This window comes from Meriones unguiculatus, chromosome 18, assembly GCF_030254825.1.
Source record: "Meriones unguiculatus strain TT.TT164.6M chromosome 18, Bangor_MerUng_6.1, whole genome shotgun sequence".
Taxonomy (NCBI): Eukaryota; Metazoa; Chordata; class Mammalia; order Rodentia; family Muridae; genus Meriones; species Meriones unguiculatus.
In genome coordinates, this window is record NC_083365.1 from 55,372,900 (window position 1) to 55,388,236 (window position 15,337).

Sequence of the window (15,337 nt, forward strand, 5' to 3'; positions counted from 1 at the left end):
ACACTGTGTCTGTGTGTGTGTGTGTGTGTGTGTGTGTGTGTGTGTGTGAGGCCCTCGGTTGGGAGTACTTGAAGGGCCCCAGCAGCTCCACAGTCATTAAAATCAATGCTCAGTAAGCTGGACAGCCTCCTACAAGAAGGCCTGAACGGTAAACGTCCACAATAAGATTCTTCTGGGGCTCTGACCAGGTTTGGGTTGTCTTTAATTTCAGCACATTGCTGAGTGTGCAATCAGTATTGTAAAATGTGATTATGTAAAGATAGTGCCCGTTACAAATCAAGGCTTTGGCTTCTGTAAGATGGCTTCTCTCAGACAGCACCCTGTTTCCTTCCTGTCTTCTACCTCAGTGCTCAGCACTGTTTTGTGAAGCCATGCAGAGGGCTCAGTTGGAAGCATTTCACCGATGGGCAGGTACGACCCTCAGGCACAGCTGTGCTAAACATTAAGCCTCTCTCTTAGCAGTGTTAGAATCTGTTCTCCGTCCTTTAGTGCTGGGTTCTTGCGCAAAACTCTCAAGGGAATTACTAGGTCACTCACCTCAGAGATGGGTCTGCTTTCTCAGGTTCATATCTGGGACTAAAGTCAGGGAAGAAGGAATGGGGGAGGGGGGCTGGCAGAAGAGGACAGAGGGAGCAAGTAAAGTAAATAATCTTAAATAACATTAAACTTAAAAAAAAAAAAAAGGAGTCAGGGCATCCCCCCTCCCACCCCACCAGGACCTGCAGCCCTGCTGAACAGACCGGCTCTCAGTGGACTCGCTTTATCACGGTGGCCCTGGCTCTGCTCCAGGAGTGTGGCTTGACTCATTAGTCCCAGATTCACCTTCTTTGGGTAATAAAAACCCAGCTTGCAGACATCACTCTGTCTGCTGAACCCCTCTTGCAGGAGGACTCAGAGAATCTTGTCTTCTGACAGACACCCCTTTGAGATCAGCTTCTGGAACTAGAGCTAATACAGGGGTTCTGTGGACCTCATTAATAAGAGGAGAATGGAAGAGAAGCGGGGTGAGGGAACAGGACAGGGCAAGAGAAAAAAGTGAAGTGGAGACATCGTCTTCCCTGGAGGGCACCTTTAGCCCTGCCCTAGGAGGAGCCCAGAACACAGGGTGTATACAGATTGCTACAACTTGATACAGGGCACTAAAGCACTTGATCCTTTCACTGTCTACTGGGTAAGCCATAGCTCAATACACACCAGCCATAGACCCAAGGCCTTGGCTTGATTTCTCATAAACAGATGTAATGTGGCCTCCTTCTCGGTCCTGTCTCCTCATTGCATCTACCCATCCTACCGACAAGCCTTCATTCTGAACCCAGAACCGACACTGGGAGGGCTACCAGCTGTTCTTTTAAGCTTTAGCAGTGTGGAGAGCTCTATGCCAGCCTGGCTGTTCCAGACAATGTCAGTGCTTCTCTTTCTTTCCTTGGAAGCTGAGACCCACAGACACCCAGTAGAGCTCACCCAGTTCCCAACACCCTCAGTCACACTGCTTGCAATACGAACCCTGCATACCCAACTCCATTCTTGCCTCTGACTGGAAAGAAACGAAAAGCTCAAGACAAAGATTCTAATGGGAAATTAATACAGTGTGATTTAACAGGAAAGAACTAATAATTTCCTCTGAGGAGTGATAGGCTCTGGATCAGGCCCTCAATACACACATGTTAAATATGTATGTAAGCCTTTCCAAACATGGATGACTAAGTGGATGCCGTGCCCTGTTTGTTTTGTTTTGATAAGCCTGCAGAGATAGCTATTTACTCAATAAAATTTCAAGTGTTCCTCTACACAAGACTGTCCTTACCAGCCTTCCTAAGGCGCTCCTTCTGAGTACTCCTGACCTGAACTCTCACCCCTATTTCTAACTCTGCCCCTCCACCACCTGTTGTTTTAGCTTCCTCTTTGGGAGGTCATCTCCTTTCTCGTGGCAAGCTTTTGGTGACCGGGGACAGACTTTAACTTTCCAAAGAGAACCACTGGGCATCTGTCTACCGGTCTGAGGATGAGGACAAGGACCTATCACGAACACGATCAGACCCAGGATAACAAGCCCTGCCCCCCACTGGTTCCAAGTGGATGTGGACCAGCTCAGGTCTCGAGGCTCCTTTCAGGGTCTCCATTCTGTACAACCTAACCTTGGCAATGGGATTTAAAAAGATACATCTCTCCAATGAGGGTAAAGATCATGGCTGATGCTCCGAGGACCGCCTTCCCTGCTCACTTCTTGGCTGAAAGCATTCCTCCTGCCCCAAAGAATTTCTCAACTATTTGACTCAATCCTCAAGACTTTTTCCTCCGAAAAAGGGAAAGGTCTCCAGGAACTTTTCTCAAGTAGTCAAGAAGAGGGCGGCACACATTTGAGTCATCTGGCTTTGGAATAGGAGGGGCCTTTCACAAAAACCATCTGCCCCCGAAGTTTGGGGTGGGAGGTGGCTGGCAAAGAGAGTGGCAAACTGAATCATTTCCCTGAGAACCTGCTGTTGCTTCTGTGTTTTACAGTCTTCAGGTGCTGTGCCGCTGGGTTGAATCATGATTAACTAGCCTCTCCCTCGAAGTTCTCCTTGCTCTTGTTTGGAGAATGAGGTGGGCCATGGATGGAGAAAGGGGAAAGCTTGGGGCTGAGGAAATCCGACAGGAGGAGCTGAGCTGGATCCCCAGAACCCAAGCAGAAAGCAGGGCATGGTGGCATGTGTTTATAATCCCAGGGCGGGTGAGGCAGGGACAGGGGGATCGGTGGAGACCTCTGGCCATGCAGGCTGATCTGATTGCCAAGTCTCAGGTCCTAGGGAGGGACCCTGTCTCAAACAAGATGGGAGGTTCCTAAGGAATAACACCTGAGTTTGATCTCTCCCCTTCACAAGCACACACAGGCACACACACATGGAGGCAGAAGCACGTGTGAATGCATGCACACACAGGTAGACACAGGTATAAAGAGGAGGGAGGATCAGGAAGGGGTGGAGCAATAGGTGGAGAGCCCACCTGTCCCACAACTCGCATTTACAGGTCTGACGTGCGCCCGTGTGGCACACTGAGTGTGGCTCCCACCTCAGAATCCCGAGTGGCTGCGCTGAGGGCCGTGCCAGAAAAGATTCCACGGCTGCATCTGGGCAACCTGGGCAGAGAGCCAGGGAGGCGTCACAGTCACCACACAAACATCTCCGGGGACTCGTGCCACGGCTTTGCCGCTCCTGGTGTGTAGCTTTTTAAAGGACCAGTCCCCAAATGTGTTGTCGCCAGACACAGGTAACAGATTTTCGTGCTCTGGTATAAAAATATACAAACAACAAAGCCACAGATCGGGGCTATTTCTAGGCTTTACTCTTTCCCATATTTCCAGAGACATCTGGCTGTGCAATGTACAAATCCTGTGATTTTGAATCATAGATTCTCTGAGGCAAAGCACTTGTGTCTATTTATACATGCTTGGTATTGGTTGTGTAACCAGGATTGCTGGGCCTGTGCCAAACCTAAACTAAGTGAGTTGGAGTTACTGTGGATGAATGATGGAAGGTCAGGAGTGAGGGCCTTCTAGTTCTATTCTGCCCCCCCCCAAAAAAAATGGCTGCACCACTGTGGATATTACCTCGACTCTCAGGGCCCTAATATTTCCTCTAAAGCAGGGATCATGAGTTTGTCCCTGACTCTCACCTCAGGCTGGTACAAGACAGGGTGAGGCTGCAGACAGAGTAGCAGTGGTCCCTGGCAAAGCCGGAGTTGTCTTCGGAATATCATGCCTGCTTGTTCTGTGGGCAGAGCCCTGGCAAGAGGGAATTCTTGCATGAGGAGGGCACTCATTGCCCAGGAAATCTAGCTCCGATATTAAGGACAGACATCTGGAAGTCTGCAGGGCCCAGCCACTCTGAAGATGCCAAACAAGGAAACCCAACTCTCAGTAAAGTCAGCAGTGCATCCTGGAGCTGCGAGTGATGGCCTAGAGATCTGGGAACCGCTCCCATAGTGCTGTCTGCAGGAGTCCAGGACAGCCAGCTACGGGCATCTGACCTCTCAGGCATCCTGTGAGGACGTCAGGAGGGACCTTAGAAGCACTCAGGGTAACATTTGCCTGTGAGAGACAGGCCATTTCACTGGAGCTCAAAGTCACCTGTGCCTGAAAGGGGGCTACAAGGCCATTTCCTAGGTCCTCTAGAAGGAAAAATCTGCATGGGGCAAAGCTCTGGATAATAACCCTTAGTTCCCCTCAGGAAGAGCTGGACTTATAGCACATGAAACTGTCCCTTCCTAGGCCAGGCAGAAAGTAAGGCTGGAGGACTTGTCTTTATACAGTTCAATCCACTGTCCATTAAAGCCAGTGGGCAGTCAGCAGTAATGTGGGTTGCAGGCTCTGGTGGAGCTCACTTGGCAGTGTGCCCGGCATGCACAAAACCCTAGGCTGGATTCTCTGGCATTGCTGTGAACTGGACGTGGAGGAGCACACCTGGAATCCCAGCACACGGCAGAGGCTGGAAGATCAGATTCAGCATCGTCCTCAGCTACATCACAAGTTCAAGGACAGTCTGAGACACACAAGACCTGCTTAAAAAATAAAAAAAAAGATGCAGTGAGAACAAGAGAAGTGTCCTGAGATCCAAAGGTTGGTGTTGAAGCCAATGGAATTTTTTTGTAAAGTCCACAGTAGATTAAAGTGTGTGTGTGTTGGGTGATGGTGGATGGTGGGATGGCCAGTGGGATGGCAAATGTGAGCTAGACACCACAGTGGCTAAGAGGTCAGTGTCTGTGGAAGATGCAGCACACAGAGTACCATCTTGAAGCAGGTCTCCTTTTCAATGTCACAGTGCACTGGCAAAGTCCGCACATTGCTAACACAGCCCTCCTTCGGCAAGCCTTTGTTGCTCTAAGTTCCACATAGTTGTGGCTACTGCTGATCTCAGAAGTGTACACAGATGCTTAAATTAGCTCGTTCCTTTATTGTCTCTTTTGATAAACTTCAGATTTTGTGTGGAAGCTAATTTGGCTGAGCTCAGTTATGTGTTTATTCTAAAAGCCGGGGAGAAGCCAGTGACCGGTGATTTCAGAGCCAGAGGAATGGAACTTGAGTGACTTCACTTCTGGGACTCAGTAGCCATGTGACGAGGTTTGCAGATGCTACCCTGTGTCCTGAGACGCGCTGGGGCCTGTCCTCCACAGGGCTAAGTGCTATAGGCTGGTGGCCACCTACTTAAGGCTGTGGGTGTCTGACAGGTGGCATCTTGGGGGAGGCAGTTAGGTCTCTCTGTCTCTCTGTCCTCTCTCTCTTCCCAGCTTTATGTGTCAGCTGTGATGAACTAACTGTGCAGTCACAGGCCCAAGGCAACCAACCGAGGTAACTATGGACTGAAACCACAAGCCAAAACAAACCAACCTTTCCTCCTTATAAGCTATTGTTTTCAGCCATTTTGTTATGGTAATACGAAGCTGACTAATGCAGCCAGATGCATCAAAGGCTGGATTGTTTGCTGAAGGTCTGTGTCAGGAACTGCAGAGACCATTAGCTTTTTAAAAAGTGAAGAAATGGGCAGTTTAAGAAAAGAAGGAAGGGACCGCCTTATATAAGTGTTGTCGTGAAAGCCTGACCACCTGGGTTTGTATCCCCTGAATCCACGTGAAAGCCAGATGCGGCAGCATAAGGGTGTGTGATCCCTTGAGGTGAAGGGCTAAGGTGGCACAGAAGCTCATAGGCCAGCTAGCCTAGAGGACATACATAGCAGTGACCACCAGAGCCTGCTTCAGATAGGATGGGGAGGAGAAGACCCACACCAACGGACGTTCTCTGACCTCCTCACGTGAGCTGTGACACACCCACACACAGTAACATGCATGCGTGTGTCATCTCTCTTACACATGCACACACACATACACACTCATACACCCACCTTTATATATGTCTCTCATCTCACACACACACAATAAAAAGAATCAATGTGCAAAGAAGAAAACAGGAGTTATGAGCAAATACATTAGCCGTAACTTGTCAGTATTTGCAGCCTCATTGATTTCACCGGGACCTAGGCAAGCTCAGTGACTCAATCCCTGTCTGCTGTCACTCAAGAATTTTCTGTGATTGTTTTTTCAAGAGAAAGACTCATGAACAAAATGCATAATAATTTATGAGTGATTTCCTGGTGGTGGCTTTTTTTTTCTTATTTTAGTTTTTTTAATGAGAAATTTTATGACATTTGAAAGCTGCTAGGATTAATTCAGAAGAAACAAAGACATGAATTGTGCTGCATTTCTAGAGTGTGTTGTGATAGGAGACTTACTGGATTTAATAGATCTCATGTGCAGCCACATACGCGCACATTTATATGTACATAATACACACATATAAACACACACGTATGCATATATGTATGCTGTCTTAGGGCTTGAACCTACTGTTGTGAGCATGCTAAGCGAGCCCTGTAATCACTGAATCTACATTGCAAGAAGTCTTACTCAGGCTAGCCTTGAACTTGTGCTTTTCATACCTCTGCCTCCTAAGTTCCGGATGGGGTTACAGGCATGCACCATCATGCCTGGCTACAACTTAACTTCCTAAGACATTGCTCCACATATGTTTCCTGCTACACGGGGAAGAAAACATCGTAAGTTACAGCAAATGAAAAACTGGACTTGATCAATGGTGGCTAAAGGTATCCAGACTGCAAATTAGCACAGGCCAATTTTGAGAAAAACCGTTAAGAAATTTGTAACAATCTCAAAACCAAAGGCATGACGTTCTACTCATTATTAACATGTAGATAAAACTTCTTCCCTCGAAGAAATATCATTGTAACTTTAAAATACTTAATGCCCGTATTCCCACCATTTGGGAGGCGGAAGCAGAAAGAGTAAGAACTTGAGGTGTTCGGAGCAGGCAGGCAGGAGACAACACCATGGGCAGTGCCTGACCCTCACCGGGCCTGGATGAAGCAGGGACCGACCCCAAGGGCAGGAGAGCAGGAGACTGGACCCCCTGAGCTGCCGCACTCGGGAGGGTTCACTCTGCACCTCTTCTGAGCAACAGAGTCCTGCAGGCCTGGTCCCTTTGTGCTCTCCAGCAGTGCGTGGAGAGTGGTAGCCTGTGCGACACACTGCAGCTTCCACTGCGATGGACCCTCTGTTTGCTTGGTTGGTTTCCTTTAGGGGGAGAGGCTGTAAGGGTGGAGGATGGATATGGAGGGACGGGGAGGTGAGTGGGTTCGGGGTGCCTGATGTAAAATTCGCAAGGAATCAATAAAAAAATGTTAAAGAAAAAAGTTTGAGGCTATCCTAGACTACATGGTAAGACTGTGTCTGAAAGAAAAGATTCGTTTCCCCCTTTCTCTGCTGATGAACTATTTATCTGCCATCATTTTATTTGTGAATGAAGTTTAATAAAGGAAAATTTTTATTGTCTTCATTTCTTTCCCTGCCATCATTATTATTAGTTTTATTTTATAGTTATTGAAAAAACTGATCTTGTCATATGGTAAAAGAGTTGTTAAAATCCGGTCCATTCTGGCGTCGCCCACACTTGAGCAGACAGCATTCTGAGGCCCGGAGTGTTTCTAAAAGCAGCATCGCTCCTCTCAAGAGTATAATAACAATATGTAATTTTATGTTAAAAATACCATCAACACAGACTGTGCTGGTGACTCCGGGATTAAGGACCCAGGGTTCTTCGTCAGCACTCGTGCTCACAACTACCTGAAACTCCAGCTCCAGAGGACTCCAAGACTCTTCTGGCTTCCAATGGCACCTGTATTCAAGTGTCATATACATACTCATACACACACACACACACACACACAGAGAGAGAGAGAGAGAGAGAGAGATACATAGGCATATACTTAAGTAGAAGTAAGAATAAATCTTTAGAAAAACTACGGCCAATACTATCTCCATGGTTATCACCCAGTAGACACTGGTATCACTGGTATCACCCAGTAGACACTGTCCACTCAGTTCTCCTCTTGGCTGACAGGGACTTTCCTGGGTCCTGTTAGGCACAGTCACCTGGACTCTGGCGAGACTGCTGGCTTCCATGTTTATGTTCTCTTGTTTCAACCCAAGACCAGCCCCAGGATGGACTGGGGAATTTGGGTGATTTTTTCCACCCCAATCTTCATCCTGTCTCTTCCTTCTTCTCCCAGGAATTAGAGTTTCTCTCTGTGAGTCTCTTTTACCCTGGTTCCGTCTCAGTCTTTGTCTCTGAAGTCTGTGATGCACAGGAGAAATCAGGATTTTCACATGTAGACAGGCCTAGTTTCATTAATTCCAGCTCTGTCACTTACTAGCTTAAGCAATCACTCTCTAAGCCTCAGCATTTCCATCTGTAAAATGGGGAGGAGTTTTAAGGACCACCAGTTACTTGCATGAAAACACCTACTCTGCATTGTCTTAAAGATTTAGCAATTAGCTCCTGGCTTCACTGGCCTGGCCGCATTAGGGAGCCACACTAAACTCTAGTCAGAGTTTTGCCTCAGGCTCACTTACCCCTGTCAAGTGGATTGGCAATTAAATAAAGGCTGTGTTCCAGCCTGGGCGGACCAGGGCTCTCTCAGCAACGCCTGCTGTGGAAGAAGGACCTAAGGATGTCAGCCAGTGAGCTTCCTAGTTGCGATGCCTGTTTTTGCCTCAGCTACCAAAGTAGAGCAGTGTCTGGCACCTCGAGGCTCTCCTTTCCCTTATGTGTTTGGCACAAGCTTAGGATAAAATCTGATAATTTAAGCAAACAACAACAAAAAAATCTAACAATTGGCTGTTTTGAAGCCTGATACTATTTTTCTTGAGCCGAGATCACAGTTGGAAAGGTGGGACCAGGCCAAATCATCGCGAGCTCTTTGGCAACGGCAAAGAGTAGAGACGCTTGCAGGCATGTTTCAAAAAACAGGTTAAAGCCAAGCTCTGTGTGTTTAGCTTCTAATAGTTATTTATGGGTACTTGCTGCCATCTTTTTTTTAGGCATTCTAGTAGCAGGCATCCAACTACTTCAAACCTCTCCCCAGGGGCTCCTGAGACATTATCAGCTGTCTCTTGGAGAAGATGAGCAGAGCAAGACAGAGTAACCATGGAGTCCTTGCAAACAGCGAGGGAGCAGTACCAAAGACCAGGTCCCTCTTCTGCGACCCCCAGACTCAGAGTGCCCTGCCCGTGCACTTCCCTGACCTGCTATCTACCCAGAACGCCAGCACCTCTGCATTTACTGATCAATTTTAAAATATCATCTCCTTGCTTTCAATGACATTATTGATACCATTATCACTTTGAGCTTGTCTTATACATCAGAACTTACACTGAACAATGAGGCCCCGGGCTGCAAAAGAAAATTTGTTTTTGCAGCTGTCTTTTATGTATTGGTTTTAAGCATCTCTTACATGCTAGCTTGATGGCCAGCTAAGGTCTTATTATAGTTGTTGTTTGACAGCCTATGCTAAACAGGGCCAGGCCCCTTATTGCTTGTTCCCCACTGCCCCCCCCCCCGGGGTCACATGTTGCTCCTTTTCTTCCTTCAGTTTTCACAGAGTATCTGAAGTATATTTTTTTAGTATAGCTATGCAGATGAAGAATTATCTTGAGCTTTTCTAAAATGTATTTCCCTTCTATTTAAAGGATTCTTCTCCCATATACAGAGTTACAAATGGACATTTTGTTGCTGCTATTAAGTGTTTAAAACTGCTCTTCTATTATCTCATTCCTGGCAGGGAGGTTAACTGTTAGTTTGACTGTTGTTCCTTTGGAGGTAATGACTCTTTCCAGCTTGGCCACTTGCAGGGTTTCCTTTTTAACCCATCTGACCATGTCCAGCTGTGCCATTTCTCTGAGACTTGAAGGTTTTAAGGATTCTTCAACCAAGGACTTAATACTGCTATTCAGTATTTTTTTAGCTAGCATCACACGAAGTTTCTCATATGCTCAGTTTTCTGCCTTACAGGACTCCAGTTGCACATGTGAAACATGCTTAGCGTGTGCCATATGTTATGTGCATGTGTGTATATCGTTTATCAGTATGCTCCACAATTGGTATCTTTACTCTGATAACATTGTCCATTTCATAGACACTCTTCTTGTTTACTCTTTTGTAAACCCTTTCCATTAAATTTTAGCACCACCCTGTCTAGTGAGGATGGAAGAGAAACACTTCCTGCTGTGTGCCAGGCAAGGTGAAGTATTCATTTCTTATTGTAGGTGGTATGTGTGTATGACACGTTAGAGGGCAGGCATGTCACTGAACACATGCCATGACATGCTTGTGGAGGTCATCTGGCAACTTTATGGAGTCTACTCCGCCCTTCCGTTTTCACATGGGTTCCAGGGATTAAATACAGGCCATTAGGCTTTGTGGCATGCTCCTTTACCTGATGAAAAATTTCATCAGCCCCAAAGTTCTCCTTTTAGTTGCTTGGTGTTTTTCGTTTGTTTGTTTGTTTAGTTATAATATTCTACTTGGTGTTTTAGAAACCATAACTAGAGTTTTCTGGTGTAAGTTCTCATTTGAAAATCTATTTTCAGGTCTATTTTCAAGTTCATGCCTGATAACTCCAGTATTGGGGGGGGGTCATCTGTGCATCTTTGGTCTGCTCTTTCTCTCGAGTCTCAGTCATTTGGCTCTGTCCTCTGGCAGCCCTAGCAACTTTGGACTGCAAGCATCATGGTGAGTATTCTGAATGGGCCAACAACTTTTATTCTCTTGCAGACATTGGTGGATTTTTCTCCTGGCAGGAAGCTAGAACACAGGCAGATTAGCAAGTTCCAACCCTGGACTGGAAAGTATGATTGACAGGCTGCCTTGGTGAGTAAGGTTCCAGGGCTCCCAGCTTGTCACAAGCGGGCACTGCTCATCATGGTGATTACAACACTGGCTATGTAAACGAACTTGTCATTCCGTAAATAATCCCAGAGAGTCACCCTCAGCAGTGACTTGCATAGCCATGCTGTTTTGGAAACAAACAGACTGTCTTTATCCCAAAATTCTGGGCTTCAAGAGACATAGAGCAGAAAATGGCGGCCCCTAACTCTCCTCCTGGAGATGTGGTTTTGGAGGCTCCTAAGCAGAGTGACATTCAAGAATTGACTGGATCCTTACGCCTCCAGTGTGGTGCCTGGGTGGGACCCATGGTGCTGAGCTTTGGGATAGGACAAAGGGCAGCTCTGTCTTTTGAAGTGAGTTCTAGGGCACCTGAAGATCCCTGCCCTTCAGGAGGCTTCCACAACCTTCTTGGTGATGAATGAACGGAAGGAGGGAAGGAGGGAGATCATGAGCATGCCAAATTTTCATTGTCTTAAAGTTGCTGGTAATTTTTTTTTCCCTGAGAGGAAGTTTTGATAAAGGAAGCAAAGGAGGACGAGAGTCTGCAAGTTTAATGGCAACGGGAGACCAGGGTACAGTAAGGGAAACCGAAGGCGCTTGAGGTCAGATTCCCCTGTTTTATGGTGTTCTCGGGAAGACAGCTGCCCTTGAAGGACTCCACCAGTTTGAGGATGCCAGCCCTACAGGGCATTGTCTTTTTTGAACCATGTCTTTGTGATCATTCAGCAGGTCCATTGAAAAACAGCACAGAGCCATGTCCTCCTCTCCATCATTCATCAACCAGCATTTTGCTTTGATTTTTGAACACATGATAATTATGTCAGTATCTCTGAGGAGATCCCACGAAGTTCTTTCAATGTCGGTAAGAATGGGGATGGAGGGTTATTGGTTGTATACCTATTATGGCTTTTTCCTTTGCTAAGAAATTTTGTATTTTGTTTGCAAGAAGATTCAAACCCTGAACAATGAAGAAGGAACTTTTTCCCCCCAATTTTTGACAAAGGATGCTTGTCAAGTCACTATCCAATAGACACTTTGCGACTTAAAAAGGAAACTTTTCTGTAGATGACGTAACAGGAAATCTGCTTTAATACACAGAGACTTTCAGTCAGGAGGAGAGCCACCTCCGCTTCGTTGCTCTTCAGTCTCCAGTCTTGGGCCAAGCTTGCTGGCTGCTTGTCTTTGCTTCCATGTTGAACCATTTACAGAGATTCTGACAGGAAACGCTGGCTTCGGTTCCTTCTTCTGTCTTGGGTATTTGAGGTCCAACTGGAAATGCACTTTATCCTGTCACAGTGTAAAAACGAAGCTATCCTTTTCTGGGCTGGCTGCTCTCTGAGTGTTCCAAGGGTGTTAATGAGCAGTGTTCTCTGTGTCTGGCCAGTGCCAGGTGGCATCCGATGAGGCGCTGTGATGGCATCTCTGCTCTCCGCTATCACCAACCCTGCCAGAGTGACAGGCTGACCCGGCCACCTCCTGTATCACCCTTGGCTGCAGGAGCCTGGATGAACATTTTCACTTGTTGCCTGCTGAGAAAATTTGATCCTAGATGAGGATGTCAGTGAGGGACGCGATAGAAAATTCTGTCTCCTTGAAGAGGGAGTCAGACTGAGCCAGAAGGGCAAGCGACGTCTTCTAAGGCAACCTCTAGAAGCTTCACTGCCTCTGGGATTTTGCTGTGATTATTTTCAGATACTGAGAGGGAAGTTCAAGGGCCCCCGGGCCAACCTTCCACGGAGCGCCACCTGGTGGAACTGCTCTTTAATACAAGCACTTTGTGGCTGGGCCTCACTGCCCACTTTAGGCAATAGGTCAACCGGATGAGTTTCCTAAGGCCAACAGCCCCGCTAAAGCCAAGCGCCGGGAGGATACTGGCTGCAAGACGCTGCGTGGTAACTGAACAAGGTTATTTCAAAGCCCAGGAAGTTAATGTTCATACTTTGCAAAGAAGGGGAGGTGGAGAGAGAGAGAAGAAGGGAGGTACAGGGGGAGTGAGGGAGGGAGGGAGGAAAAGAGAGATACTGGGGTGGAGATAGTGGCTGCCGGGAAAGTCAGGTAAGGAGGAAAGAGAAGGCCAGCGCCTGGAAGTTTCCATAAGAGATCAGACACTGCTAGATCAGCGAATGCCCTCCTCAACCAAGCAAAAGAAGACAGATGTCCTGTCAACAGGTCTTGGAAACTCTCTCAGCCACCCAGAGAGGAAAATCCCCACTCTTCCTCCGCTCCCGGGGAGGCCAGCATTGCGAGGACCTCAGCGTTTCCTACTTCAGCAGCCGCTCAGTGTAGCCTAAACAGCATCCGCCCCCAGGCCCTCCCTGAGAGGCAGCTGGCTGTAATTTCATAAGGTTAGAACGTCAGATAAATAAGATCTGCTCAGCAGGCTTCCGAGATGGCTCAGTGGCTAAAGCACTTGCCTTTCAAGTGAGCTGGGATCCTCAGCACCCATGTAAACTCCTGGCAGGGGTAAGCAGTCTGTAGTTCCAGAGCAAGTGCCTGGCTAGGCTCACAGAACCGTCAAGCTCGCTTCAAATGAGAGGCCACGCCTTTATGAAAGGCGTAAAGCAGTGGAGGAAGACAGCGGATTGTTAACCTCTGGCCTTTCCATGTATGACTGCGTGTCCACACAGGTGCAGCCACACACATAGACATACATACATATAGATACCGCATACATATACATATACAGATACAGATACATACACGTACACAAACATGTATGTATCTGTATATGTATACACATATTGGTTTGTATGCATTATTCTGCTTAATCCCTGAAATAAACATTATATAATTATTCTTCCCTTTTTTACACAGGATTTGGGTAACTAAGCCTCTTGCTCCAAACTGCAGTTTGTTAGTAACAGAGCTGGGATTTAAAATCACATATATGATTCTAAACTCATAAAATATATTTATTAATGATTTCCACAGTGACCCTGACAAATCTAGTGTGCTCTCCCTCCCTCCCCCACTCTCTTTCTCTCTCTTTCTGTGCCTGTGTGTTTATGGTGTAGTTTATTGTAAATGTATGCGCTGCATTCTCTTAAAACACTGCCTCTCACTGAACCTCTAACAGGATCTGAGGCAGGCAGGCAGAGGAGATAGTTGAGGCTTGGGACCCCATTTTGGTTGTGCACATACGCTTCCTCTTGTGTTAATGCACTGGAGGCCTGGTTCCTTCACCTGCAGGCACTGTGTGCGTGTGGCTATCAGAAGTGAAAGGATCCCTCCAGCCTGAATTGGTTTGAGGGGTGTTCCCTACTAAACTTTTAGGCAGAATCCTCTGTTTGCTCTCTTATAAACCTATACATAATGGGGCATGCATGTGATTAAAACCAGATGCATTCTGGGAAGGCATGGATGCAGTAGGAAAAATCAATATACGGTTTAATCTGTCAATCAAAACAGAGACCCATCCAATCTATGCCCCTAATTAACCAAACTCCTCTTGACCCCTGCAGAAAAAAGCCCTGAATAGAAATGGACCGTGAATGCTTTCACTCGTATGGCCCACCATCCGTCTTTACAGTGTCCCTCAACACTCTGTACTATCAATTTGCTCCAAATTAAATCATCTTGCTTTTTTTTTTTTTCTTCCCCAAACATGTGTGAGCTCTTCTTTTTAGTTCTTTGGATAAGCAGCCAAAACCTTGAAAATACCTGGCCTAGACCCTGGCCAGTGTTATCAAGTGGGCAACTGGCAAGCCTCAACAATCTTCCTGTCTGCAGCACCCACTGCTCTGGAGTTACTGCTGCACCCAGTAACTCAAGCTTCCTACTTTTTGTTTACTGTACCCAGAAGCCTCTGGCTTACAAGAAAGGCATCCCAAGTTTAGGTGCATAAGGAGACTCTTCATAGTCGGTTCTCTATTGCTGCAATGAAACACCTTGGCCAAAAGGAACTTGGGGAGGAAAAAGTTTCACTCACAGCAGTTCACTGTCGAAAGCAGTTGGGGCAGGCAGGAACTCAAGCAGGGCGGGAATCCGGAGGCAGGAGCACTGTAGATGCGGTGGAGGAGTGATGTTGACTGGCTTGCCTCACGAATGGCTTCTTCAGCCTGCCCTCTTGGAGCACCCAAGACAGCAGCCGAGGAGTGGCCCCGCCCACTATGGGCTGAGCCCGCCCACTATGGGCTGGGCCCTCCCACTATGGGCTGGGTCCTCCCACTGTGGGCTGGGTCCTCCCACTGTGGGCTGGGTCCTCCCACTGTGGGCTGGGTCCTCCCACTGTGGGCTGGGCCCTCCCACATCCCAACTAAGAAAATGCGCTGTAGTTTGCTCACAGCCCAGTCTCACAAAGGCAGGCTCTCACTTGAGATTCCCTCACCTCCTATAAGTATAGCTTATCAAGTTGACATGAAATTAGCCAACACATGGCCCAAACCCAGTTTCAACGGTCCCATGTTTTAGTGCTGACCACAAGATGGTGCTGTGCCAATTTTCTCTCCAAAAGGTCTTGAGCCCCTCAGAAACCATTCACGAATTCTTGGTCTCTATGGGCCTTCTAATAGTCCAAATAGACTACAGAAATAGACCCTGGGTAAGACCAAACAAACACAAGTGGGT

General features: G+C 47.1%; 1 long non-coding RNA gene across 1 annotated transcript; it reads right to left on the reverse strand.

Annotated features, from left to right (window-relative positions):
- Positions 1 to 3,304: 3,304 nt before the first annotated feature.
- On the reverse strand, positions 3,305 to 15,004 carry LOC132648929 (uncharacterized). The gene is made up of 2 exons (XR_009587321.1): positions 14,700 to 15,004; positions 3,305 to 4,533 (listed from the first exon to the last, which is right to left on the reverse strand). It is a non-coding gene; the product is annotated as an uncharacterized LOC132648929 (long non-coding RNA).
- Positions 15,005 to 15,337: the final 333 nt, after the last annotated feature.